This window comes from Canis lupus, chromosome 21 (genome assembly GCF_011100685.1).
Source record: "Canis lupus familiaris isolate Mischka breed German Shepherd chromosome 21, alternate assembly UU_Cfam_GSD_1.0, whole genome shotgun sequence".
Lineage (NCBI taxonomy): Eukaryota > Metazoa > Chordata > Mammalia > Carnivora > Canidae > Canis > Canis lupus.
Genome location: NC_049242.1, coordinates 44,292,500 through 44,319,556, shown reverse-complemented (window position 1 = coordinate 44,319,556; position 27,057 = coordinate 44,292,500). Strand labels below are relative to the sequence as shown.

The following is a 27,057-nucleotide window of genomic DNA, read 5'->3' as shown; positions in this document are numbered from 1 at the left end:
ACTGGTGTCAGAGCATAAATAAAGCTTGTGCTTGAACAATCTATTTTTTCTTTGGTTTGCACTTACTTGCAATATCTTGAAAGCACAAAAGGTGCTTAAGTCCCAATCACAAACAGCCAAAGATTGATTATGGAAACAGGCCTTGACACAGAACTAAATATTGATGGATGGTGGAGAAGGAGACTGATACTGAGTCACTGACATAATGTTTCTGAGTATGAATGCTTGTTTATTTTTTTTTGAGTCTGGAACAATGAATTAGAAAGTGCATTTCTGAGAGGATTATGGAAGAGACTGAGACTCTGCAAATTTCTCTGATGGCTTTTTCTCTTACAAGGGTGCTTGCCTACAAGTCAAATAGTAATCAAATAGGTTTTGATTTCTGATTCAAAATCAAATCAGACACATTGTAGGAAAAGTACTACCTTAAGACTTTCCTGATCTTTGAACTCAATGTGCCTGCGAATATGATTCCATTTAAAAAGAAAAAAAAAATGACTATCGAAACTCAATGTTTGCATATTTTGAAAATAAATGTATTCTACTCTAAAAAACAGAATCAGGCCAAGGTGCTGTAAACACACACAAATCGCCATAATCTTATCATGGAAACTGTGGATTTGAATTTATAGGCCCTTCAGGATGTAGAAGGATTAAGTTCATTAAATTTAGAGGAGCTGAGTATAAACATCTCATGCACTTTACCTTCTAATGTAAACTCATTTTTTCAGTCGATTTCATCCTTCATGATGCCCTGCTCTTAAATCTTGCCTCTTTGCCCTGTTCAAAAATTCAGCCTCTTGTTACTATCCCTGTGATGATTTTAACTTACCCAAGTACTACTCACTATTCAAAATAAAACTAAAGAGCTATCTTCCCCATAAAAACTTTTCTGACCTCATATTTATTTATCCTCTCATGAATTTCCACAGCTTTCAATCTCTGTACCATTCATCATACATATGTATTTTTACTCCTTGCAATGAAATTCTCTAGGTGGAATGGTGACCACCCAATACTCAGCTCAGAGATTTTATTTTATTTTATTTTTATTATTATTATTTTTTAAGTAGGCTTCATGGAACTTAATGCAAGCCTTGAACTCACAACCCTGAGATCAAGACCTAAGCTGAGATCAAGAGTTGGATGCTTCACTGACTGGAGTTGTGTGGATTAGAGAAAGTGGGAGAAGATAAGGCCAAAAAGTCAGCACAGAACCAGGTTGCATAGGATTCTACGGGTTGATGGAAAAAGAAAAGCCAATGAAGCAATTTAAGAAGTGGGAAAAACTGACTTATGTTTGGAAGTCTCCAAGACTTTATTTGGCCAGAACAATTTGAAGGATTCATTGCCACTTACAAAGTTAAGAAAGATTGTGGAGAAATAAGTTTGGATAGACAGGAATAGTGAATTAGGAGTTTGGTCTTAAGGTTTGAAAGGCTTACTAGATAACTAAATGGAGATACTATGTAGGCCATAACTGGGCAGAGTTCAGTGGAGAGGCCCAAGTGGAGATGTAAATTTTGGAGTAGATATAAATTTTGATGGCTTTAAAAATGCTGAGCTAACGGATGCCTGGATGGCTCAGTGGTTAAGCATCTGCCTTCAGCTCAGGTCATGATCCCGGGGTCCTGGGATGGTGTCCTGCATCGGGCTCCTCACAGAGAGTCTGCTTCTCCCTCTGCCTCTGTCTCTGCCTCTCTCTCTGTGTCTCTCATGAATAAATAAAATATTTTTTTAAAATGATGAGCTGAACAAGATTCTGTAAGGAGAGAGCATAGAGAGAGAGAAGACATCCAAGAAATGGGTCCTGAAACATTGCCATGATTGGTGGTTAGGGAGATGAGAAGGAATCAGCAAGAAGACTAAGAAAGGCCTTTAGGAAGGCAAGAGAAAATCTAGGAAAGAACAGTGATGTAGAAGCTAAATGAAGAAAGTTTTTTAGAATGAGGCTGTGATCACATGTGTCAAATCAGCTTAGTTGAATAAGTGAAAACAAAGAAATGTCCAAGGATTTAGCAACATGGAAGCCATATTGAGATCTTCACAAGAGCTATTTTATAGAGAATGGTGGGAGAAAAGCCAGAAAACAATGCACTCAAGAGACAATGGAAGCAGAGGCACTTGAGAAAGGGTAGCTAGGCAGGTATGCCAAAAGTTTTTTTGTCAAAGGGAAGAAAAAAATGGTGCTATAGCTGTAGAGGGAAGTGGAACTAAAGGGAAAAATTTATGTTGCAATCTTCTGAAGCAAATTAGAACATTACTAGAAATGATGCAATAAAGAAGTAAAAAATGATGGAAAAGCTGAAGCAATATTCTTGAGGAGGCAAAAGAATAGTAGGAACAAGAGGAAGGATCTTCTTCAGAGTCAAGGTAGGGTACAGGGGTTGGGTATAGTATACAGGTACAGATAAAGGTAGGGTAGTAGCAAACGGTAGCAATGTATGAAAATTCTCTACTGATTGCTTCTACTTTTCAAGGAATTATATTTATGTCAATTATGAACAAAGAGAGGAAAGTAGGTACTGAAGGTTTGAGGAGAGAAGAACACAGTGGGAAATTCCTTATCTAGCTGAATGAAGAAATAAATGAATGATGAGAGAAGCAGTTTTACAATTGTCACTGGGGCTCCTACAGGCCCCCAAGAACTTTTTAAAAGATCTTATTCATTTATTTATGAGAGACACAGGCAGAGGGAAAAGCAGGCTCCATGCAGGGAGCCCGACGTGGGACTCAATCCCGGGTCTCCAGGATCACACCCCAGGCTGAAGGCAGGCGCTAAACCGCTGAGCCACCGAGGCTGCCACCACCCCCGCCAAGAACTTTTAAGTGGGCCTGGGAGGTCAAAACTATTTTCAGTAGAATACCATTTGTTTGCTTTTTCACTTTCATTCTGTCATCAATATGCACTGGAATCTTTCAAAGACAGCATGACATATGGTATTGCAAGAGATTCAGCGCAGATGCAGTCATGGGAATCTAGCTGTCTCTATTAGGCCAGACACTGCAGAGATTTGCAAAATACAAAATGATATTCTTTTCATCAGCTTTTTTGTTCTTGCAAGGTAGAGATGTTATTCATAAAATATTTGTTAATGTGTAATGGATTTACTTTGTTTATATATATATAAATAAATGTTTTAAATTTTCTCTGCTTTATATATTGATAGATATACTCCACATAAAGAGAAGTTCCAAAAAAAAAAAAAAAGAGAAGTTCCTGGTTATATACATTGTAGGACAGGAGGGTCTAGAAACATAAAAATTTGAAAACTATTGAATTAGGGAAATTTAGTTTCATTCCTGTGTAGCATCAAAGGTACTCTTAAAAGGAATGATTATGCATTTAAAATAAATCCAGAGGGGACGCCTGGGTAGGTCAGCAGTTGAGCATCTGCCTTCAGCTCAGACATTGTCAATGCTCAATGGGGGCAGGCATGTTTCCAAGGCTCCTTGTGACTGCAGGATAAAAACTGAACTTCACCGGGTGCCAGGGTGGCTCAGTGGTTGAACATCTATCTTTAGCTCAGGTCATGATCCTGAGGTCCCAGGATCGAGTCCCACATCGGGCTCCCTGCATGGAGCCTGCTTCTCCCTCTGCCTGTGTCTCTGTCTCTCTCTCTGTGTCTCTCATGAATAAATACATAAAATCTTAAAAATAAAATAAATAAACAAAATATAAAATAAAATAAAATAATAAAATAAAATAAAATAAAATAAAATAAAATAAAATAAAGCCAGAATAAAACAATTCTCAAATTTGCATGGAGCCATAGATGTGAAAAGCCCCCAAAAAAAAAAAAAAATCTTGAGAAAGAAGAACAAAATTCAGAGCATCACTTCCTGATTTCAAACTATATTACAAAGCTATAATTAAAACAATATAGTATGGGGTAAAAACAGATATATTGATTAATGGAACCAAATAGCCCAGAAGTAAACCCATGCATATATGGTCAATTAATTTATAACAAATGAGCTGAGGATATGCAATTGGGAAAGGATAGTCTCTTCAATAAATGATGTTGGGAAAACTGGAGTGACACATGCAAAAGAATGATGAAAATGAAATCCTATCTTACACCACACACACAAAAAAAGACTTGAACATAAGACTTGAAACCATAAAACTCCTAGAGGAAAACATAGGTGGTAAACTCCTTAATATTGCTCTTAGCAATGATTTTTTGGATTTAACATCAAAAGCTAAGACATCAAAAGTATAATTAACTAGTATGACTACACAAAACTAATAAGCTTTTGCACCACAAAGGAAACCAACAACAAAATGAAAAGACAACCATGGAATGAGAAAAATACTTGCAAATCATATACCTGACAGGGGGTTAATATCCAAAGTATATAAAGGACTCATACAACTCAACAGCAAAAAAAATAAAGTAAAATAAAATAAATTAAAAAATAACAGGTAATCCAATTTAAAAATGGGCAGAGTATCTGAATACACATTTTTCCAAAAAAAAAAAAAAGATACACAAATGGGCAACAGGTACATGAAAAGATGATCAATATCACTGATCACCAGGGAAGCACAACTCAAAACCATAATTAGATGTCACCTCACATCTGCTAGAATTGTTATCGCTAAAAATACAAACGACAACAAATGCTATTATGAATGTGGAAAAAAGGGAACCTTTACACACTATTGGTGGGAATATAAATGGGGCACCCACCATGGAAAACAGTATAGAGGTTCCTCAAAAAGTTAAAAATAGAGGCACTTGAGTGGCTCAGTGGTTGAGCGTCTGCCTTTGGCACTGGTTGTGATCCCAGGGTCCTGGGATCAAGTCCCACATCAGGGCTCCCTCTGGGAGCCTGCTTCTCCCTCTGCCTGTGTCTCTGCCTCTCTCTGTGTGTCTCTCATGAATAAGTAAATAAAATCTTTTAAAAAATTAAAGACAGAGCTACCATATGATCCAGCAATTCCACTTCTGGGCATGTATTCTAAGGAAATGAGATCACTGTCTTAAAGAGATATCTGACAGACAGACAACCTAGTCCCCATTGACAAATGATTGGATAAATGGACAAAATGGATAAAGAAAGGTGTGGTTGTGTGTGTGTGTGTGTGTGTGTGTGTGTATATATATATATATATTACATGATGGAGGCATATATATATATATATATGCCTCCATCATGTAATCATGAGAAAGTATCTCAACCTCTAATTTTTCTTTTTTTTTCTTTTTACTACAAATTGGGTCGATTAGCTATGGAGTGGTTATAAAAATAAATTTGAGACAACGTGTATCAAGAACTTACTATAATGCTTGACACCTAGTAAGCACTCCAAATGCATTAGCCATCATCATTATGATTATCTCCCAGCAAAATTATACTCTCTTTGAGGAAAAGCATCCTATTTCAATCACGTTGATGCCTCCCAATGCAACTATGATAGCTCTAGGTATTATAAATGTTTGTTAAATTAAATTCACATGACTCACTTGTTTTCTACTTCAATCAGCAGTTTTTAAAGAAAATGGCAGTAAATGAGACATTTGAAGATATACCTTAGCTCCTAGGACACTCATCAGTACCCAGCAGTAGGCCAAAAAAAAAAAAAGCTTAGTTATTTGCCTGACAACACTAATCTCCACCTATGCTTTGGAGTCTCTGTAAAACGAGGATAATGATACAGTACATGTTTGTAAATGGTTTCTGAATCTGTAGACGAAGGCAGCTCTAGCATTAAATTGTCACCAGATTTAAACTAGATCTACTTTAATGCAAGATGCCTCATAAACTGTTGTTTTTCTATTTAAATCCAAAGCAAACCTGTAGTTTTAACCTTGGAATGAATGTGTTAGCCAAGGAATCTTTCATTGGGGTTCAGAATTGTGTCTTCTTCCATAATATTTTTAATTTGTCTGTGATTCACCATAATATGCAATTTAAGGGTGCAAATGTGCCTTGAAAATGAAAAGCACAGGTTACTTTCAAATCAGTCAAATGCCTTCCTGTATTTTACCCATTTTCCTGCAATCCCTGGTCTTCTTTTTGAAATATGAAGATTAATTGTGGCCAATGTCTCAGTCTTCTGTTGCAAAGATCAAACATCTCTAAATGATGAGAAATGGAAGAGTACAGAGAAGAAAGGAAGTTAGTAATAACCATACTCATTGCAGCATGTATTTATTGAGTGCTTGCTGTATGCTATTTACAGAATTTATTTCCTAACATATTTAATTCTCGCAGTAGCCCTACCAGTGGGAGGTGCCATTATTGGTTTCCTTACACAGGTCAGAAAACTAAAGCTGAATCACACAGCTTGTAAGTGGGCAGTCAAGATTCAAACCAAGCAGTTAACTAGTGTGGTCACGTTTTCAACAAAGATCTGAATGCTGTGACACTCTTCATTTGTTTCCAGTGGTAGTACCCCCACCTCTTGGTATTTAACATCTCTTGTGTCTTTAATTTTAAAAGGCCTTGGACTTAATAAAATTTATGTTTATGATTTTTGTGCACTCTCAAGCAGTCTCTTGCTCCCTCTCAAATAAATAAATAAAATATTTTTTTAAAAAGGAATTAATCAGAGATTATATTCTGATGGTGATTTTCAGCTTTCAGAGGGGTGGTCAAATATTCCCTTCTAGTGAGGTTGCTGGATGATGAAAGCTTAGAGCTTTCTGGGGTAATTCTTTAAGTGTGGTGGTAATAGAATTTCACTGAGTACGGACAGCATTTTGTCTTATTGAGATATATTTATTATTGCAATTTAAGTAATCTGAAGGGAGAAATCCACACACCTAAGGTGAATGATTCTTTCAAGGTGACCCACAGTTTGAGATCATCTAATTTTAGGCTTAAATGCTTCCTTATTTCATTAATTTATTTGCATTTCAAAAATGTTTAAGGGAAAATGGAAATCTCTACCATAGTGACAAAGAAAAATGTGGTCCTGGATTCTGTAGAATGAACACTGAATCAGAAGCCCTCAAACATTCCTTCAAATTTGTGCTTTGCCTTTAAGTAACTGATACTCTTGGGGAAAGAAAAATTCGTATTGCCTTTTACAAAATTAAAGTGTTGGGTTAGACGCTCCACTGTCCTTTCCAACATCTATTCTAGTATATTTCCTTACCACTGACAGTCAATGTACAATAAATTTATCTGTTGCTCTTTTTCTTTCTCTTTATTTTTTTTTTCCTTTTCTTTCAAATCTCATATGTCTGTAGACCTTTCAGGAGTAAATGAGAATCTCAGTTTCCAGGTGGTTTCCTCTAATGGTTTTTGAGGAACATACATCTGAAAATTAGGACTTGAAATTGGGAAACAAGTGAACCATACAGTAGTGTAACCACTATATGGAGACCATCATTTGTCATAACCATTCAATACATCATCCATGAGCTGCCTTACATTTTATATTCCTGAGTTTATTGAATTAAAAATTAAATAATTGGCCTATGTCTAAATACACACCTTTTTAGAAATAGAATTGTGATCTTTTTGAAATAAACCCTGTTTGGGGAACATATTTTATCATGGTGTCATAAATCCGTAATCCATTAGCAAATATATTTAAATAAGAAAGTCTTTAAGAATTCAAAACACATTGTCAAAGTTTATGCCCCTGAGCATTATTCTTCCAAATTCTTTTCCCTAACTTCTCATGATTGCCTAGTTTAGCATAATAGGAGAATTCCAGCTAAATGCACAAGGTTTACAGTTTTCCCGACAAATTTTTTTCCAAGGTTTTCTGAAATGACCCAACTTCCCCACCCACAATTTATTCCTTGGAAAGTGTCAGTGAACCTAAAATAGATGTGAGGCTTATTTCTGAGTACTATGGCTGGCTGAACAACGTAAGTGGACAGTTATTGATTACCTGTCTAAACTGATTGACACTAATTTTAATAAGCTGAGACCTTTCTCCCTTATTTCACAGAGTTGTTCATGAGTTCAAGATTTTATTCCTCCATTAAGACTAATAGAATGACTTGCTGACTTTTTCTAAAGGCTTTCTATGGTCAGAGGAGCAAATTATTATGAAAGCCCAGAAGCTGAATTGTGATTTTATAAAGATGCTGTTGGTCTTTTAATGTTTGATTTGCTGTTTGACTGCTTCCCAGATAATTAAAATGTTCTACTTCCAAGCCCCACACATGAACTATAGGACCTCTGAATATTTCACCTTAAGTAAAGTGGATTGTTGTTAGTTATGGGATTGTATTTACTGGTGCTGTATAACAATAGCTGGCAAGTGAGCAAATTAAAAGCTGAAGAATGCTGCTTGCATTTGTGACACCGACTTGATAAGAAATTATATATACATAACAAATGCATGTATTTTAAAGCCATCCCCCTTTTCTCTACACAGTAATTTTTGAAAATGTCTTTGACAGTTAAAAATAAGATGATAAATGGGAAGTCAAAATACAGATAGAAGTTAAATCAACCAGTTTAATGACTCTCCCTCTTTCCACTACCACCTCTGCTCCGTATTTTAATTACTCGATCATGGACCAAAAGCTGGAATGAGGGCTCCTATTACAAATGGTAGCATCAAAAATTAATATCAATTAGCTTGATTGTGAGAGGGTAAATCTCTATAATAAAGGGATAAATCATTAGAAATGTACTGAGTTGGTTTCATCTTTCTCCCTTCTGGGAACCTAGCATTTAAATGAGATGATTACATTCCAATTTGTTCTCCTACAAAGGCAACTAATTTGATTGTATTCTTTGCTTACTTCTAAAAGGAGGCCATGAGAGCTGATGTATTTCCCCCATATATGATTAGTAATGAAGATGTCCATTTTCATCTCATCCTTGCAAAGAAACAGCCTTGCCAAATGCTCACACCTGCAAGGGTGTTTTCTAACTCCTCATTTTCTTCTCTAATTACTCCTTGATTGTGGGGTAAATTCTCTAAGCTGTAGTGCAAAGGAAATCATTGTCTTTTTATCACCTCCCCAGGGGATTCATTCTACTTGTTTACTGAAGTGTATGGCTGACTGAATAAAGTGATTCCTAATTAGAATATATGAAATAATCATTGGTCTATCTGGAGTCATAATTAATGCATTAGGAAAATTTTACTGAGTGATAAGACAGGTATTAGCATAAATGAGCTTATTTTATCTGCTTTGAAACACAGAGGATACCTTTTAGATACAGTGTTGACTAAAACAGAGCGATAGTTTTATGGCAATTTAATCATTAGTGCATGTCATTGGAAATATAGATTATTGTCTCTAGACTCTTTTCTACAATGTTACCACAGTGAAAAGAAAAGAAAAAAAAAAAAAAGCTGGTTTGATACCTTAGTAAAATGTAACTGAAGCCTTAAAGAAAAAAACAAAAAACAAAACACTTGTTTTTCTGTAGTGCTTCTTTGATAATTGATATGATCTTTAGTTAGCATTTTCCTGGGCTTGAGGAAAAAAAGAACCCTACTAAGGAAATTTTATCTTTGCTTGAGAAGGTGAAAAACATCTTTGATTGTGTTAATTATGCTTCTGGGTAGGAGACAGTAAAGGTTTGAAGCTAAGGACACAGACATATCAAGGACCTCAAGGAGACAGCTTACTGGCTGTCAAGGGGTTCACAAGATGTCCTTGATTTGGAGAATTCACCATGGTCCACAGGCTGGCCTTCAGCCTCGCCAGCTCACAGACACAATTTTGTTAGCATATTGAGAACATATCTGTCTTTTTGGAATGAATTCCCACAAATCAAGCTCCAGATGAATGATGAAAAAAGCAAAGGCTATCATAGTGATCTACAATGAGAAATTTAACTGTCATAAACCTGAGCACATTTGCCTCAATATGACCAGTTCATTCTCCCACTAAGAAAATCTTCATGGGAAGCAAAATTACTCACTAAGTCTGCTTGCTGAGTATGGAAAATGGCCAGGTCAGAGAATAAATTGTACGATTTTGAGTTCAGGTATCACCAGACACGCTCTATGATGTCTTCATGAAACTACCTCCACACTAGAGATCATTTTGCCACAGGGACTAGAATATCAGGTGCTGTATCCGGACGCTGTTTCACATTAGATGGCGGAAGATAGGTCCAACCAACACTCACCACTCCAATTATTCCTTTCTGTACTTCCTAGCAGACCAGCTGCTTCCTAATTAATTCATTCCTCTATGGAGGAGTTAATCCCTTGGATCAAGTTCTTTGAGTTTTTTCCACCTCTTTATGATGCTTTTGTAGATCCTGGATCTTTAAAATTATACATCATCTCTACATTTTTAACTCCTAAGGTCACACTTCTTTATAATTTCTTGTAGGAGAATTTACTGACCCATGTTAAATGTTTTCCTAAGAAAATATTTTTTTAGGGGCTCCTGGGTGGCTCAGCGGTTGAGCATCTGCCTTTGGCCCAGGGTGTGATCCCAGGATCCTGGGATCAAGTCCTACATCAGGCTCCCTGCGAGGAGCCTGCTTCTCCTTCTGCCTGGATCTCTGCCTCTCTATGTGTCTCTCATGAATAAATAAATAAAATCTTAAAAAAATATATTTTTTAAAGAAATGGAAATTGTCATAAGAATCTCAGTTATATGACTATTTGAACTGAAAAGACTAAGATAACTTTACCAAGGAGTCATTGTCACAGCACATACAAGCATGCTGTATTAATGACAATAAATATAATTCAAAAAATATAATTCAATACTCTTCCCCACTCTGCCGTTTGTATACTCCTCCTTGTGGCTTTTCAGTTGCTCTCCTGTATTCCTTTTCTTCATCCTAGCTCTTATACACCTATAGACCACATCACAGACCTCAGGAGGAAAGGGCTGTCCTGAGGTCAGGGTGGTCTTGTGGAAAGCTCCCTGCACTAGCCTCCAGAAGGCAGCAATTCAAGTTGTAACTCTGGCACTAACCAGCATTGCATCCTTGGTCCAGGGACTTGACCTTTCCCAACGTTCAGTCCCCTTATCTTGAAATGAGGGATTGGGCCTGGTAAACTTTTAATATGTCATTGAAACTTTAGTGTGACTTAATTTAGCGAATAGTGGACAATTAAAGAAGAATCAGAATGAGGAATGAGGGGCAGCCCGGGTGGCTCAGCAGTTTAGCGCCGCCTTCAGCCCAGGGTGTGATCCTGGGGTCCTGGGGTTGAGTCCCATGTCGGGCTCCCTGCATGGAGCCTGCTTCTCCCTCTGCCTCTCTCTCTCTCTCTCTCTCTCTCTCTGTGTGGGTCTCTCATGAATAAATAAATAAAATCTTAAAAAAAAAAAAAGAATGAGGAATGACATGCTGATGGAATTTATGCCCTGATGTGAAGGTTATGTTTCTCTCTAGAGAGAGCCTTCTTTCAGTGCTTATGGGTATAACCTTCACAAAGTGGATTGTATCTACTGTGTCCATTGCTTTCGTTTGCCAAGAATTCCTTGTTTCTTTCTCCAGGAACATCCTTCCCGTGGAGAACCTAGTATAGGAAGACTTTCCTACCTGGCTTATTTCTCTTACTGATCTAACACTATTCATTCAACCATTCTTTGGCTCCTCATTACTTGCTTTTTAGAATCAGCCCACTTCTCAGTTTCATTTCCTACTCCTTTTCCACCATCTCCCAGGGTTCACCCCCCTGATTTTCTTGCTGTTCTCAGCACAATGCCCTGTGCCCTTCATGACTAAATGAATGACTTTGCAGATGCTGTTCCCTCTTTTTTCCTACTCCACCTTCATAATTCTTATTCAGTTTCAGTAGTGAGCTGTTGGCATAGCACTCCTTGACTTCCCACGTAGGCAGAGTCACTCCTCTTCACACCTATACCTCTCTATAGACTGTCTAATATGGTACATTGAATCCTGCACTGAAATTACAACTACACTGTTCATGTAATAAGCTAAGTGCCTATACCACCGAGCAAAATTTCATCTGGCTTCTTCCATCTTCAGTGGGTCACAGCTTGCCTCAATACGATTCTAAAACAGATCCATTTGAAAGCATGAGCTTTTTGGCTACCTAATTCTGCTATATTTCACACATCTGACAACCATTAGTCTCCTGAAGTTATACCTACATTCATAATTTAATTGAGCACTTACTATGTTGAAGGCATTAGATTAAAAATGTGTCTTCATCATCTCATTCCATTTTTTTCCCCATTTGATAGATAAGGAAGCAGGCTTAGAGAGTTTAGCAATTTGACCAGGGACACACAGCTAGTGACTCAGTGGAATTAGGATGCAAACCAAGGGGATTAACTGAAGAATCTATACTTAAAATGCATCACTACCTTCTATTCATTATTATATTCCTATTATTCCTATAAACTCTCTTCACAATGCCTTTAGGTACTTCCTCCTCTTTGACTAACCTCCCCCCACTCCTTCTCTTTTCCCCATCCATTTCTACTATGTCTTCTGGAACCCTCTACAGTACAAATACCTTTATTTTAATCTTTTGATATAAGATACTTGTTTCCTTTTACTGTAACCAAATCTGACTCCCTCTCTTCAAGTCTTATTTCCCTTTGACCCCATTTTGGGAGAAATGCTTATCCTCCCTCAGTCCACATGTCTTCTGCTTCAAGCATGGCTTCCAGAACAATGTTCCTTCTGTCTTTTTATAAAATTCCCTCTTCCTTCAAGGCGTATGCTGCTATATTCTACTACTCTTTACCCTCCTTATTGCTGTCTTCTGTTGATACACTTTGCTGCCTTATTTTTTTCCTCAAGTATTTCTATCTTCTTTAGACCCTTTAAAATTCTAGGTGGATAACCTATTTAACATCCAACTCACTGTTTCTTCTCTAACTCACTCTACTGACCATTGACTCCATCCCATTCAACCAGACAAATCCTAAAATATTTCATCCTTGGGCCACCTTCCACCTACAAAATCTTACAATTGTATATGTCTGACTTTAACTACAACATCCTATTCTTGTAGGAAGAGATAGTCCGTCTCTTCAACGGACTTATTCTTCCACTATATGCAGTCCTCCATTTCCTTCTCCTCTAATGGTTAACCATTCCATCTTTTCTCAGCTTACAAACTCCCACCTGGTCAGGTTTTCATCCCTACCTGCTTAGACTTCATACTTGAATATCTGAACCACTTTCTCTCCAAAGCTATCAATTTCCAGACTTTTTTATGTTTATGCCTCAGCCTTCCAATAAATGGAAACACTAAATCATTGCTACATCTGTACTCTCTGCATCAGGGAGCTTCTGGAGAATATTATACTGTAATTATTACAAACACTCATACCGGGGCAAGGTAGTGTTTTGTTTTGTCTTTAATACTGAAATGCTATACATATACTATAAGCACCTGTACGGGATATGCTGCCTATCTCAGTTAAGATTATCTGTCCTTATCCCCTGCCTATCCACATGTAATTTATTGTCAGAAGGATCACTGGGAAAAAACTCTTTTTTGCCTTTAATTTTTATGTGGCTTTAAGAAAAATCTCTGCCTTTTTCTATGCCTCATTCTAAAAATTGAGGTTACTAAGTGACTTTAAAATGCATGGTTCATATGACTTTCCTTTCCACAAGTCCATAGGAACAATTTCCCATGAAATATTAGATTTGCAGAAGATTTTCCATTAATCTGATAATTGCCTCAATAATCCACTCAGGTATGTACCTGTGAAATGTGTGCATATGTGTTTATTAGAAAAGTGTTTTCTGTTGGTATATATATATATATATATATATACACACAAATAGAGATTTTTTTTCTTTTTTGCTTTTTTACAAATAGAGAATTGTACATAGACCAATATTTCCAAAATTTTATCTAATTAGAAAACCTTTGAAAAATAATGTTTACCCTAATGGGAAGCTAAATCCTTTGCAGTTCTGGATTGTGTAGTCTGGTCACTTTGGCAACCCCTTGGGCAGTGAGATCCCATACCTTGTGGTGTAGCCCCTCATCTGAATTTTTCTGAAATAGGGAGAGAATGTCTGAGTTTTATTCATACTGTAGGACCTGAAAGTTTTAGGATGTTTGTAATTATTAAAATAAATACCATAATTCTAGAAAAGAAAGGTGAATAGAGATTTAGTGGGTAGGAAATGGAGAGGGAGGAAAGAAAGGAGCATAAGAACGGAAAATAATTATCTGTGCCTCGCAACCTCATGTTCTTATGTGGGCATTGCAACAGAGGGGGAATCTGATACACTCCCTGGTTGAGACCAGATACTAGAGATCTTCAGCACAAGCAATAGGACACAGAAGGAAGCCACATGTGAAGATCGCTAATTATAAGGTAGGATTTTGTTTGGTGAACTCCAGACATAGAAACATCATATTTCTTTATTCAATAAAGATAATTTTAGGGTTCTCATTACCTTTGTGTTTTCATAAGAATCCTGGAGCTTACTATTCTGGAAAAACAGAAGAGGAGGCAGTTCTTAGTCCTTAGCCGTTACTACCATTACTATTGTTTTCTCTGCTACACAATGCTCCTAGGAGTGCTTGTTGTCCATTGTTTGTTGGACACTTCTGTGAATAAGCTACATAAATAAATTCTTCCCCTTGGTCCTCTTCTGACTGCAAGCTCAGCCATGGTACAACCCCGTGTTGCTGCTAAGGTAGTAGCCATTAATGTCCAACCTTCCACTCCCTCAGAATAACAAAGAGATGGGCCCTAGATCTCCATTTGTTTTCTAGAATCAAAGTGGTAAGTGGTGGAGATATTATTTGAACCCATGAAACTCTGAGACTCATACTGTTATCCACAAGTAGATAGGATAAATCTGAGGGGTTGAGGCATTATACCTCTTTTCTACGGGTCCAAAGAAACTATAAGAGATATGTTTAAAGTGAAGACTTTTAAGATCTACTCTCTTAGCAAGTTTCAAATATGCAATACAACATTATTAACTATAGTCATCACACTGTATGTTATATCTCCATTACTTACTTATTTTATAAATTGAAAGTTGGTAGCTCTTGACTCCCTTCATTCATTTGCCTACCCTTTGCTCCCTGCCTCTGGTGACGCCAATCTATTTTCTGTTTCTATGAGTTTGTTTTTTGTTTTGTTTTGTTTTATTTTTTTTAATACTTTATTTATTCATGAGAGACACAAAGAGAGAGGGGCAGAGACATAGACTGAAGGAGAAGCAGGTAACCTGTGGGGAGCTCAATGTGGGACTTGATCCCAGAACTCTGGGATCATGCCCTGAGTCAAAGGCAGATGCTCAACTGCTAAGCCATCCAGGTGTGCCTTGTTTTGTTGTTAATTCCACATATAAGTCAGATTATAGGGTATTTGTCTTTCTCGGACTATTTCACTTAGCATAATGCCCTCAAGGTCCATCCATGTTGTCACAAATGGCAGATCTCATTCTTTTTATGGGTGGGTAATATTCCATTTATATATGTACCACATTTTCTTTATCCATTCATCTATTAATGGTTTCCGTACTTTGGCTATTGTAAATAGTGCTGCAACAAACATGGGTGCATATATATTTTTGAATTAGTGTTTTCATTTCAACTTTTAAAATGGATTTACAAAGTGATCTTAATAAAAATATTTTTCATTGTTTCTCTCAGGAGCTCAATGAAACTTCTCATACCACTATTCTGGAAGTCAGTTCTAGGAGCAATTAATATTTGTTGAGGAATTATGCTTTCAAGCACTGAGATAAGATCTTTTCATATTTTATAACTTTTCTTACTTAATATAATCCTCAGAAATAGGTAGTAATATTATCCCTATTGTATAGAGGCAGGGGCTGAGCCCACATTTTTTTGCTTAATAAAAGTTTATTACATTAAAAAATACATCACTGGGCCTTAGGCCCTCAGGGCTCAGAGCCATGTGGCTACTACCTCTGAACTCAGGAACCACCCAGAATACATGCAAGCAGCAGCAGCTGAGGCCAGGTTTTGGCCACCCTGACCTCACTGGCAAACTCCTTTGCACCCTTAAATGTTTAAATGTTTCTATCTCAGGCAGCAGTGGCTGCTGCCCTCTGTGGCCACACAGCACTCTTCTTCAGGGGCAATGGCACCTAAAGGGAGCTCCACCAGTGCCTGGCAGAGGGCCAGGCTCACAGTGATACATGGGGACATCTGTTGACATCTACCCTTGACCCTTGCCTGGACCATGTGAGGAGGTCTCTGGGTCCTATGTTTTTAGCCTCTGACTTAATTTGTGGAAAAATAATAATAAAGGAAATAAAGGCAAAACAACAACAACAACAACATCATCATTCAGAATAGAAGGAGAGACAAAGAGCTTCCAGGATAGACAGAAACTGAAAGAATATGTAACCATCAAACCAGCTCTACAAGAAATATTAAGGAGGACACTGTAAGTGAAGAGGGAACCCAAAGAAACAATCTGCTGAAACAGGGACTGGAGAGGTAATATTATGAGTCTAAATTCATATCCTTCAATAGTTACTCTGAACATGAATGGGGCAAATGATCCAGTCAAAAGACACCAGGTATCAGATTGGACAAAAAGCAAGACCCATCTGTATTCTGGCTACAAGAGACTCATTTGAGACTAAGAACACCTTCAGACTGAAAATGAGGGGATGGAGAACCATTTACCATGCAAATATCCTCAAAAGAAAGCTGAAGTAGCAATCCTCATATCATATAAGTTAGATTTTAAACCAAAGACTGTAGTAAGAGATGAAGAGGGACACTATATCATACTTAAAGTGTCTACCCAACAAGAAGACCTAACAATTATGAATATTAATGCCCCTAATGTGGAAATGGCCAATTATATCAACCAATTAATAACCAAAGTAAAAAGATACATAGGTAATAATACATTAATAGTAGGAGACTTCGACATGGCATTCTCAGCAAAGGACAGATATTCTAAGCAGAATACCACCAAAGAAACAAAGGCCTTGAATGGCACACTGTACCAAATGGATTTCACAGATATATACAGAACATTTCATCCTAATGCAAGTGAATGCACATTCTCCTCCAGGGCACATGGAACTTTCTTTCTCCAGAATAGACCACATATTGGGTCACAAATCAGGTCTCAACTGGTACCAAAAGATTGGGGTTATTCCCTACATATTTTCAGACCATAATGCTTTGAAACTAGAACTCAATTACAAGAAGAAATTTGGAAGGAATTCAAACACATGGAGGTTAAAGAGCATCCTACTAAAAGATGAATGGGCCAACCAGAAAATTAGAGAATAATTAAAAAGATTCATGGAAACTAATGAAAATGAAAGCACAACTGTTCAGTCTTTGGGATACAGCAAAGGCAGTCCTAAGAGGGAAATACATCTCAATACAAGCCTCCCTCAGAAAATTGGAAAAATCTCAAATACACAAGGCAAACTTACACCTAAAGGAACTGTAAAAAGAACAGCAAATAAAGTCTAAACCAAGCAGAAGAAGAGAAATAATAAAAATTAGAACAGAACTTAATGAAATAGAAATCAGAGAACAGTAGAACAGGTCATTGGAACCAGGAGCTGTTTCTTTGAAAAAATTAATAAGATAGACAAGGAATACTTCCAAACTCATTCTATGAGGCTAGCATTACTCTGATCCAAAAACCAGACAAAGACCTCACCAAAAAGGAGAGTTATAGACAAATATCTCTGATGAACACGGATGCAAAAATTCTGACCAAGATACTAGCCAATAGGATCCAACAGTACATTAAGAGGATTATTCACCATAACCAAGTGGAACTTATCCCTGGGATGCAAAAGGTGGTTCAACATTCATAAAACAATCAACATGAGAGATCACGTCAATAAAAAAAAAAAGACAAGAACCATATGATACTCTCAATAAATGCAGAGAAAGCATTTGACAAAATATAGCATTCATTCCTGATTAAAACTTTCCAAAATGTGGGGATAGAGGGAACATTTCTCAATATCATAAGAACCATCTATGAAAAGTCACACAGACATTTGTCCACAGCAAATATCACTCTCAATGGGGAAAAACGGAGAGCTTTTCCCCTAAGGTCAGGAACATGACAGGGATGCCTACTCGCACCACTGCTGTTCAACATAGTACTAGAAGTCCTGGCCTCAGCAATCAGGCGACAGAAAGAATTAAAAGGCATTCAAATTGGCAAAGAAGTCACACTCTCCCTCTTCACAGATGACATGATACTATACATAGAAAATCCAAAAGATTCCACCTCAAGATTGCTAGAACTCATACAGCAATTCAGCAATGTGGCAGGAGACAAAAATCAATGCATAGAAATCAGTGGCATTTCTATACACTAACAATTAAGACTGAAGAAAGAGAAATTAAGGAGTCAATCCCATTTACAATTGTACCCAAAAGCATAAGATACTTAGGAATAAACCTAACCAAAGAGGTAAAGGACCTATACCCTAAAAACTACAGAACACTTATGAAAGAAATAGAAGAAGACACAAAGAGATGGAAAAACATTCCATGCTCATGGATTGGAAGAATAAATATTGTGAAAATGCCTATGTTACCCAGGGTAATGTACATGTTCAATGCAATCCCTATCAAAATACCACGAACCTTCTTCACATGGTTGGAACAAATAATCCTAAGATTCGTATGGAATCAGAAAAGACCCCGAATAGCCAGGGGAATATTGAAAAAGAAAACCAGAGCTGGGGGAATCACAATGCCAGATTTCAGGTTGTGCTACAAAACTGCGGTCAAGACAGTGTGGTACTGGCACAAAGACAGACACATAGATCAATAGAACAGAATAGAGAACCCAGAAATGGACCCTCAACTCTATAGTCAACTAATATTCAACAAAGCAGGAAAGACTATCCACTGGAAAAAGGACAGTCTCTTCAATCAATGGTGCTGGGAAAATTGGACAGCCACGTGCAGAAGAATGAAACTAGGCCATTCTCTTACACCAGACACAAAAATAAACTCAAAATGGATGAAAGATCTAAATGTGAGACAAGAATCCATCAAAATCCTAAAGGAGAACACAAGCAACACCCTTTCTGAACTTGGCCACAGCAACTTCTTGCAAGATACATCTCTAAAGGCAAGGGAAACAAAAGCAAAAATGAACTATTGGGACTTAATCAAGATTAAAAAGCTTCTGCGCAGCAAAAGAAATAGTCAACAAAACTAAAAGACAACCTACAGATGGGAGAAGATATTTGCAAATGACACATCAGATAAAGGGCTAGTATCCAAGAAAGACTAGAAAAAGCCACGATGTCCTTCAACAGATGAATGGTTGAAGATGTCATCTATACATACAATGGAATATTACTCAGCCATCAGAAAGGATGAATACCTACCATTTACATTAATGTGGAAGGAACTGGAGGGTCTTAGGCTGAGTGAAATAAGTTAGTCAGAGAAAGACAATCATCATATAGTTTCACTCATATGGGGAATATAAGGAATAGCGAAAGGGACTATATGGAATAGGAGGGGAACTGAGAGGGGAAAAATTAGAAAGGAAGACAAATCATGAGAAACTCCTAACTCTGGAAGACAGACAAAGGGTTGCAGAAGGGGAGGAGGGTCGAGGGATGGGGTAATTGAGTGACAGGCATTAGGGAGGTCACATGATGAGATGAGCACTGGTTGTTGGCAAATTGAATTCAAAGTTTAAAAAATTTAAAAAAAGAAAAGGAGAAATTTCAAATACTGCATAACACACTTTTCTCCAAGTAAAAAAATAAAAATTGTAGTAGAAAAAGAAATCAGGTGTGTCACAGTGTCCTGGTCTGCTGGTCACTGCTCACGCCTTGCACCTAAGGTGTGTCCCAGCTGGGGCCTTGATCTACTGAATAACTTGAACCTGCAAGAAATTTCAAGGGAGGAGAGACTCTACCCATTTCTCAGTACCTCCTAACCTCTCATTGTACGCCCAGGCTGGTCTAGTCCTCTTCTGACTTAGTTAGAGACAGGCATCCTGTTTAAGAACCTCATTATTTATTTTTTATTTTTAGATATAAATTAAAGAGTGTCTCACCGTGTTTCTCCTACAGTGAGTAGATTTTAAAAGTTACTGCTGTAACCTTTGCAGCCTTAAGGGGAGAGGGGGTAGGGGTAGGGGTAGGGGTAGGAAACCGGCACGTTGTGGATGAAGCAGTGCTGATTGGCTGAGCCAACGTCTCTGCACCAAATGGAAAAAGTCCTAAATGTTTCCTTTGTGCATGGACCTGGAGAATGATGGGAGTTTTTCCTGTGAAGAATGAAATGCAGAGGAGACTGTCGCTAGCCTCATGGGGAGGGCAGTTCGCTCAGGTGTCTGAATAAAGTGGATGATGATTGGAAAAAAAATGATCATACTCACTCGGGCACCCCCTTACACACACAGCAGGGAGAGGCTTAGGGGCAGCTGAATGGAGGGTGGTGCCAAGGTCTCATCACACTTCAATCTTATTCTTGGCCAAATTGCTCTTGGTGGCAGTGTCTGCATGGGCTTGGCACCCAATGATGATCTTTGTGGAGAGGCCCAGGCACTCCTTGCAGACCCACCCAATGTGCAGCATGACCACCTGGTTCTCTGCCTCCCTCATCCACATGACAATCCCATCCCCCTTGGTCTCGATGTTGATGACAGCCCCCCACATCTCCCGGCTGTGCTCCTCAAAGCTCCTTTAGGTGCCAGACCCCTGACTGGCACCCAGAATGATAGATGCAAATGCCCTTTTGGTCACATCACCACTGTTCCTTCTTATGCTCTGCTACTCTGTGTTAAGAGTTAATTCTAAGAATGGGGAAAAAAGTTATAACTAATGGACATATTCAGTGCCAGGGTTTTTTCATGAATGGGTTGTTCTGTGGAACTTGCCTGTGCAGCAAGAACTTAACTGAGTGGCTTCTGGGGAAGCCAAGCCAGCTGCTGGGAAATTGTGCCCTTGTTTAGAGAATCAGGTCCCTTTTTTTTATTTCTGCCAGCAGTCTTTGGGATTTCTATATTCTGATTTGATTCTGCATTCAGTGTATAATTGCAATACAAGATTGAAAATGCTGTTTACAATGTAATTCTAAAGTAGTTTATACTCTTGCATAATTGAAATGGCTTGCTTGAAACAGCTCACTGCACCCAAATATGCCTACTTAGCTAAGCAGGAGGACTTCCAAGTCAATTCCTTACAAAACATTAGAGCAACTAGGTGAAGTATGTCCTGTTGCTGGCTGAGTTTTCCTAGTGTACTTATGTCAAAGTTTTCCAGTTTGGGGTGATCATTCCTTCCTGTTCTTCCTGTTCTTTCCATTAGCATAGTATTGTAGAAAGGTGCATTTATGATTTTATTAATGAAAGCCATTCCTTGATTGAAGACAATTGTCAAAGTACATCAACAATTTTAGTTTTCTGGATGCAAGTTTTTCAGCATTTCTCCTCTAAGACAACAGCCAGAGTTGGTATTGCCAACATACTGTTATAAACTTTGCTGGGATGCATTCTCCAACTTTTTTCAAAACATACTTTATGGAAATAAGTGATATGAATATTCTGTAGTTTTCTCTGAGTTGTTTTTTTTTTTTTTTCTCTTCAAGATGAATTTCTATGAAGTTTCAGCCTCTAAGCTTTTGAACAGGTATTTCTTGGTTACCAAAGATTTAGAGAACACCATGCTAAGCCCTGGTAAAAATACTAAAGAAGGGTAATGGTCCTGGTCCAGATCACAAATGTATGTTAATTTTATGAAGATGGCAAAAAATATTTGAAAGAAGTAGGAAGTTCGAATTCCAGCTTTAATATTTGCTAATGACAGGACTTTCAGCAAGTTCTTTAACCTTTCTGAGTCTTAGTTTCCTCATCAATAAAATGAGCCACACTAATATTTATTTTGAAAATCTTTATGACACTTAAATGACTTAAGTAATCTATGGAAAATCTATGTAAAAACTAGCACCATATCAAACAGAGAGTAGAGCTTACCTTCTGGTGACCATGATGACAATAATGATGTAATAATCATCTTTATTACTTCATATATATATAAATGAATATTACATATTTTCAATGACAATGCTAAATTCAAAGTTAACTTTAGGTTCTGAGTTTTTAAATATATCCATGCGTAAAAATATAAATGATAAGCTTAAATACTTTTAACTTGCCAAATAACTAATAATTGATGCATCAAATACTGGTTAAGAGCATTTAAGTTTATCATTATATTTTATGCATAAATATGTTTAAATCAAAGCAGCCAACTTTAATTTATCAAGTTATCCAGAAGTTAATCTGATTGCATATCTGGGAGTCTGAGGAATGATATAGGATAGAATAGGTTTCTTGATAGTTAGTAAAATGGAAAAATCCTAAGAAGAGATTAAAAATATCATTAGAGCAGAAGTTTGGTTTCTGAGGCCCTCAGATTTCAATTCAGACTCTAATTATTTCTGGCTGTGGGACTTAAGCAAATGATGAAAACCCTTCAGTTTCCTTATTTTGAGAAAAGGTATAATATATATAAAATGCTCAGCAAAGGATCTGAAAAAGAGTAATGACTCAAAAAATGGAAATTATCATTCACTTAGCTATTTTTTCAATTATTAATTGGGTTGAAATTTGGTTTGTGTTTCTGACCAAGAAGCAACGAGCAGAATAAATTCCTAGGTTTAATATGTTCAGGAGCTCAGGTTAGTGCAAGAGGGGTATTGAAAACTGGATTCATTGCTAAAGAGGATGTCCTCATGAAATACCCAGTAAAAAGTGACACTGTGCCAGATTCTTGAGCCACAGAAACTGTGAGATAATAATTTTGTGTTGTTTTAAGCCACTAAGCTAGTGGTAATTTGCCAGGCAGCAAAAGAAAATTAATACAGAGCTCAAGACAAAGAAGTGCAGATTTGTTATGTTGAACTTCATGTTTAAAGACCTGAATAGGTATAAATGTACCATAATTAAGCATTTGTCGCACATTGTACATTTTTAATTAGAACATGATGAATTTCTTACACGACTAATAAACCAAAGCCTCAAAAATGTGCATACATGTGAAATAGGCTTGCCCTCTGCCCTCCAAGGAGCTAACAAATTAGTGGGCAGGATAGACATGTTCCTAAATTTAAAAAGACTCGGAGCAAACAATGAAGATAGGACAAAAAAGGTGCTGAGTATGCACCAAGGATGGAAGTAGTCATTTTCCTAGCTCCTGGGTAAGACAGTGGCTCCATGGTACAGACAAAAGACGTTAAAATCAGACTCCAGAGACACTGTGACTATTAGAGGCTTCTCCTCTGGGCTTTACCTTGATTTCTGCAGAAACCACTTACACTCCATTTCAATTTGTGAAGAACAAAGCACATCTTTGTTCCAAGTTTTTGGATTTTATTCAGTAAATATATTATTGGCCTGAAATGTTAAGAACGATAGATTGCTTCGCCATCCCTTTTGGCTTATGTAGGAGCCCAAATGCAACAAAATCTGATGTCATAGTAAAAAATTATGTAGATAATACAAAAAAAGCAGTGTCCATAGGAAAATAATATAAACAGTTGTATGTAGAGGATGCTATTCCAGTTTCTGAAAGTCCTTTTTTTTATTCTCCTCATTTTCAGTGGGATCTAATTATGATGCCCCTGAATGATAGGCATTCTAGGAAAAGGGTAGAAAATGGCAATAAAAAGCCTCTGTGGCACTAATGGATGTAATTCGTGTTTAACCCCTCCCCCCATTAATTTCCAAATCCCGGAGTTGCAGTAATTTATGGTTATTACTCTACAATTCAGTGCTGCTTCTTCATGCCTTAACATACTGCTTGCTCCTCCTAACCTCACTCACCAGAATGAACAAATGAGAAGGCTAACAATCCTAGACGAGTGTGCGCATTTAGCAAGAATAAGTTGTCAATCCTATTGGGGTTTTCACTTTACATGAAGAGCTGAGATTTTCATGCCAAGGGAAAAAAAAGTAACAACTCATTTGGAACCTCTCATTTCTAAGTAAGTTATGATTTGGAAGAGGCAAAAATCTATCCTTTTTTTTTTTTTTTTTTTTTTTTTTAGAGGAGAAGGGTGCAGAGGAAGGGAGAGAGAGAATCTTAAACTGGCTTCATGCCCAGCATGGGGCTCAATCTCACAATCCTGAGGATCATGACCTCAGCCAAAATGAAGTCAGACATTTAACTGACTAAGCCAGCCAGATGCTCCAAAATCCGTCATTAAAAAAAAAAAAAAAAAAAAAGCTATTTGTAAAGAAAAGGCTAAGAAGTCAGTTCATGCATGCATGTATCCATTCAATGTCGACTCAGAATGACCACATCTGCTGAGGACCAACGCTGCTGACTGTTGAGAATATAAATACAGCTAAGATATGTTTTCTGTCATAAAGAACTCTCCACTAAGAGGAGAGGATTATGCACCCAAATCACTTAAGACCAAAATGACAGGAACTCTAAGGGATTTGAGGGCACAAGAGACATATATCTGATTCTGAGTGGGGATAGAAGGGAGAGCTGTTTTGTGTAGAAAGTGCTCCATGAGCGCTTTTCTGCAAGCCTACCAGGACGACATAGGATCATTAGAATGGATTTCAGAGGAATTGAGGATAATTATTCCACAGCCATGGAGGTTCAATATGCCTTCTGTGTGGAACTGCCTCGAAAGGATTAGGCAGATGGTTGGCTCCCATGACTGAAGTGGAACAAGCAAGGGTTAGGTGCCCAACCAACATTTAGAATGGGGAGGAGACTCAGCCTAGCTTTGCCTTGAACAGTGATCATCCCCTCCAGAGGGTGTTACCGGATTCAACCCTGGGGAAATAGGAGATAAGTTACTAGAATGGGATGCAGCAGGAGTTGGATCATTTGGATAAAATAAAAAAGAATAGAGAATAGGGACTCCCTGGGTGTCTCAGCAATTAAGCACCTGTCTTTGACTCAGGGTGTGATCCTGGGGTCTGGGATCAAGTCCCACATTAGGCTCCTGCAGAGAGCCTGCTTCTCCCTCTGCCTGTGTCTCTGCCTCTCTTTCTCTCTCTCTCTGTCTCTCATGAATAAATAAATTAAATCTTTTTTTAAAAAAAGAATAGAAAAAAAATTTTAAAAAATAAAGAATAGAGAATATTTGAGTTTTAATACAAAGAGGATTAAGTCTATTACACACCACCAGATGCATAGGGAAAGGAGGGCTTGTTCATGGAAAATAGGAGGCACTCAAGTCACTTCAAGTAAACACATAATCTAAGCAAAAAAACACTGTTCTATCTACACAAATACAGTTTTACATGTGACTTCCCCCTCTTAACCATAAGCCCTCCATGTATTTAAAACAATAAAGAACAACTTCTTACTGCTCCGTATATAGTCTCTTAAACACAGAATAACTTAGGGTAGTGGTTAAGAGCCCCAAGGTTCCTTCAGTGGGGCCAGAGATTGCAATGTTTAAAGCAACTCAACCCCAGATCTTCACTACCTAGGTATACCAATGTTGCCTGACTGATAAGTTAGAGGAAAAAAGGAATTACAAAATGAACTTAATGATAGCCATTAGGGATACCTCATTCAAGAAAAAGAGACATTAAAACATGAATTCTGAGACAATTATGGTGGCCAGACTAGATTCAATGAAATCAGACTGCCTGCAGGCTAATTCAAACAAGATATATCTATTCAGTCAGCACTCCCAGAACAGCACCTGAGATGGACATTCTACCTCAAATGATTCTCTTGTGCCACAACGTGTTTTTCAGGGCAAACTTCAAGGAAGTCAAGGTGAGAGAAGATGAGCAAAATGGGCGTTGCACGTTACCTTCAAGTGGCCCAAAGGTAAATGTTTAATAAAACTCATCTTAATCTGTATTTCTGATACAAGAATTCTGACCTCATCACTACCTAATTCTTTTTAATAGCACCAATCAGTATCTATATTTTATTGTTAAATGCTTCAAATCGTCTCCTGGAAGCAGGAAATAAATACTAAAAAAATTATATATATATTTTCCTAAATACATATGTATATATATTTTTTTTCCTAAATACATATGTATTTATATTTATATATTAAATATTTATGTATTTACAGTTTTTATATATTATTAAAATATTTTAATATGCTTTTGAATATGTAAAGCTTTGTTTTTGTATTTATATATTATGTTGCATATTTAGGGTTGTGTGTACAAAACAAATATATATTTGCATACATTATATATAGTCATATATGTACTTTATAGGTTTATTTAAAACTATACAAATATATACACATACTGTAAAATAAAATTTAGCTCAATGTACAAGAGTGTTTAGTCTCAGCATAAGACTATATTTGCAAAACTTGTTTTCATCAAATAAGTTTTCACTTAATACCTCAAAAATATTAATATATTCATGTTTTTATTAATATGCAAAGTAAAGCCAAATAATGCATGATTTTCCACCTACTATAGCCATCTGATGGGTACATAGATGGAGTAATTGGTTGATTACTTATTTTATTCCTTTAGTAATGAAGAAATACTGACTGCCCATTGCTAGAATCAGAGAAATTAAAAATGAGTCTCTGCCTTGCCTTTGAGGAGCTAAATATAGTGGGAAAGGTAAATATAGAAAATGATCAAGTATAATTATTTGTGTTAAATGTAAAAGAGACTGCACAACGGGAGCACAGAGGAGAGAATATTATTAGTTACCAATTAATTCTCCATTAGATGCAGTAATACTGGTTATGAATTGATGCACTTTTACTATAAATCAGGGTTAAATGCTTTACTTGTGTTAATCTCAGAAAATCTATACAGTAATCTTATGGAATTAGCTACCGAAAGTGAGTAAATTTAGCCAGGTTAAGTGATTTGCTTAAAGTCAAAATGCTTGTATTTGTTGGAAAGAGAACTGTCTCCTGCAATTATGGAAGTCTCTCTGGTGAACAAATATTTGATTGAGGTTTTTAGATATAAATGATAACTTTCCTAAATATAAAATTGGATTCAAATGAGGTCTGGATAAAAATATATTGTGGACTTTCAGTGTAGATCTAGCTAACGGTTAACCAATTTGGTGATAATATTGATATATATTTTGCTTTTCACTGATCTCATCTTTTTTTCCATTTTTTAAAATGCAATTGACATTCTGTTGTTTCATGTATGCAACATAGTGATTCAACATTTATATTCGTTGCAAACTGATGACAACCATAAGTCCAGTTACCATCTATCA

The 27,057-nt window shown here is 37.0% G+C and overlaps 1 long non-coding RNA gene across 1 annotated transcript in view; it reads left to right on the top strand.

Annotated features, from left to right (window-relative positions):
• Positions 1-26,438, top strand: part of LOC119864900 — an 80,106-nt gene extending 53,668 nt beyond the window's left edge. Inside the window, exons 3-4 of the long non-coding RNA XR_005375379.1 lie at positions 25,590-25,665; positions 26,343-26,438. This is a non-coding gene — a long non-coding RNA (uncharacterized LOC119864900). The remainder of the gene's footprint in view (positions 1-25,589; positions 25,666-26,342) is intronic.
• Positions 26,439-27,057: the final 619 nt, after the last annotated feature.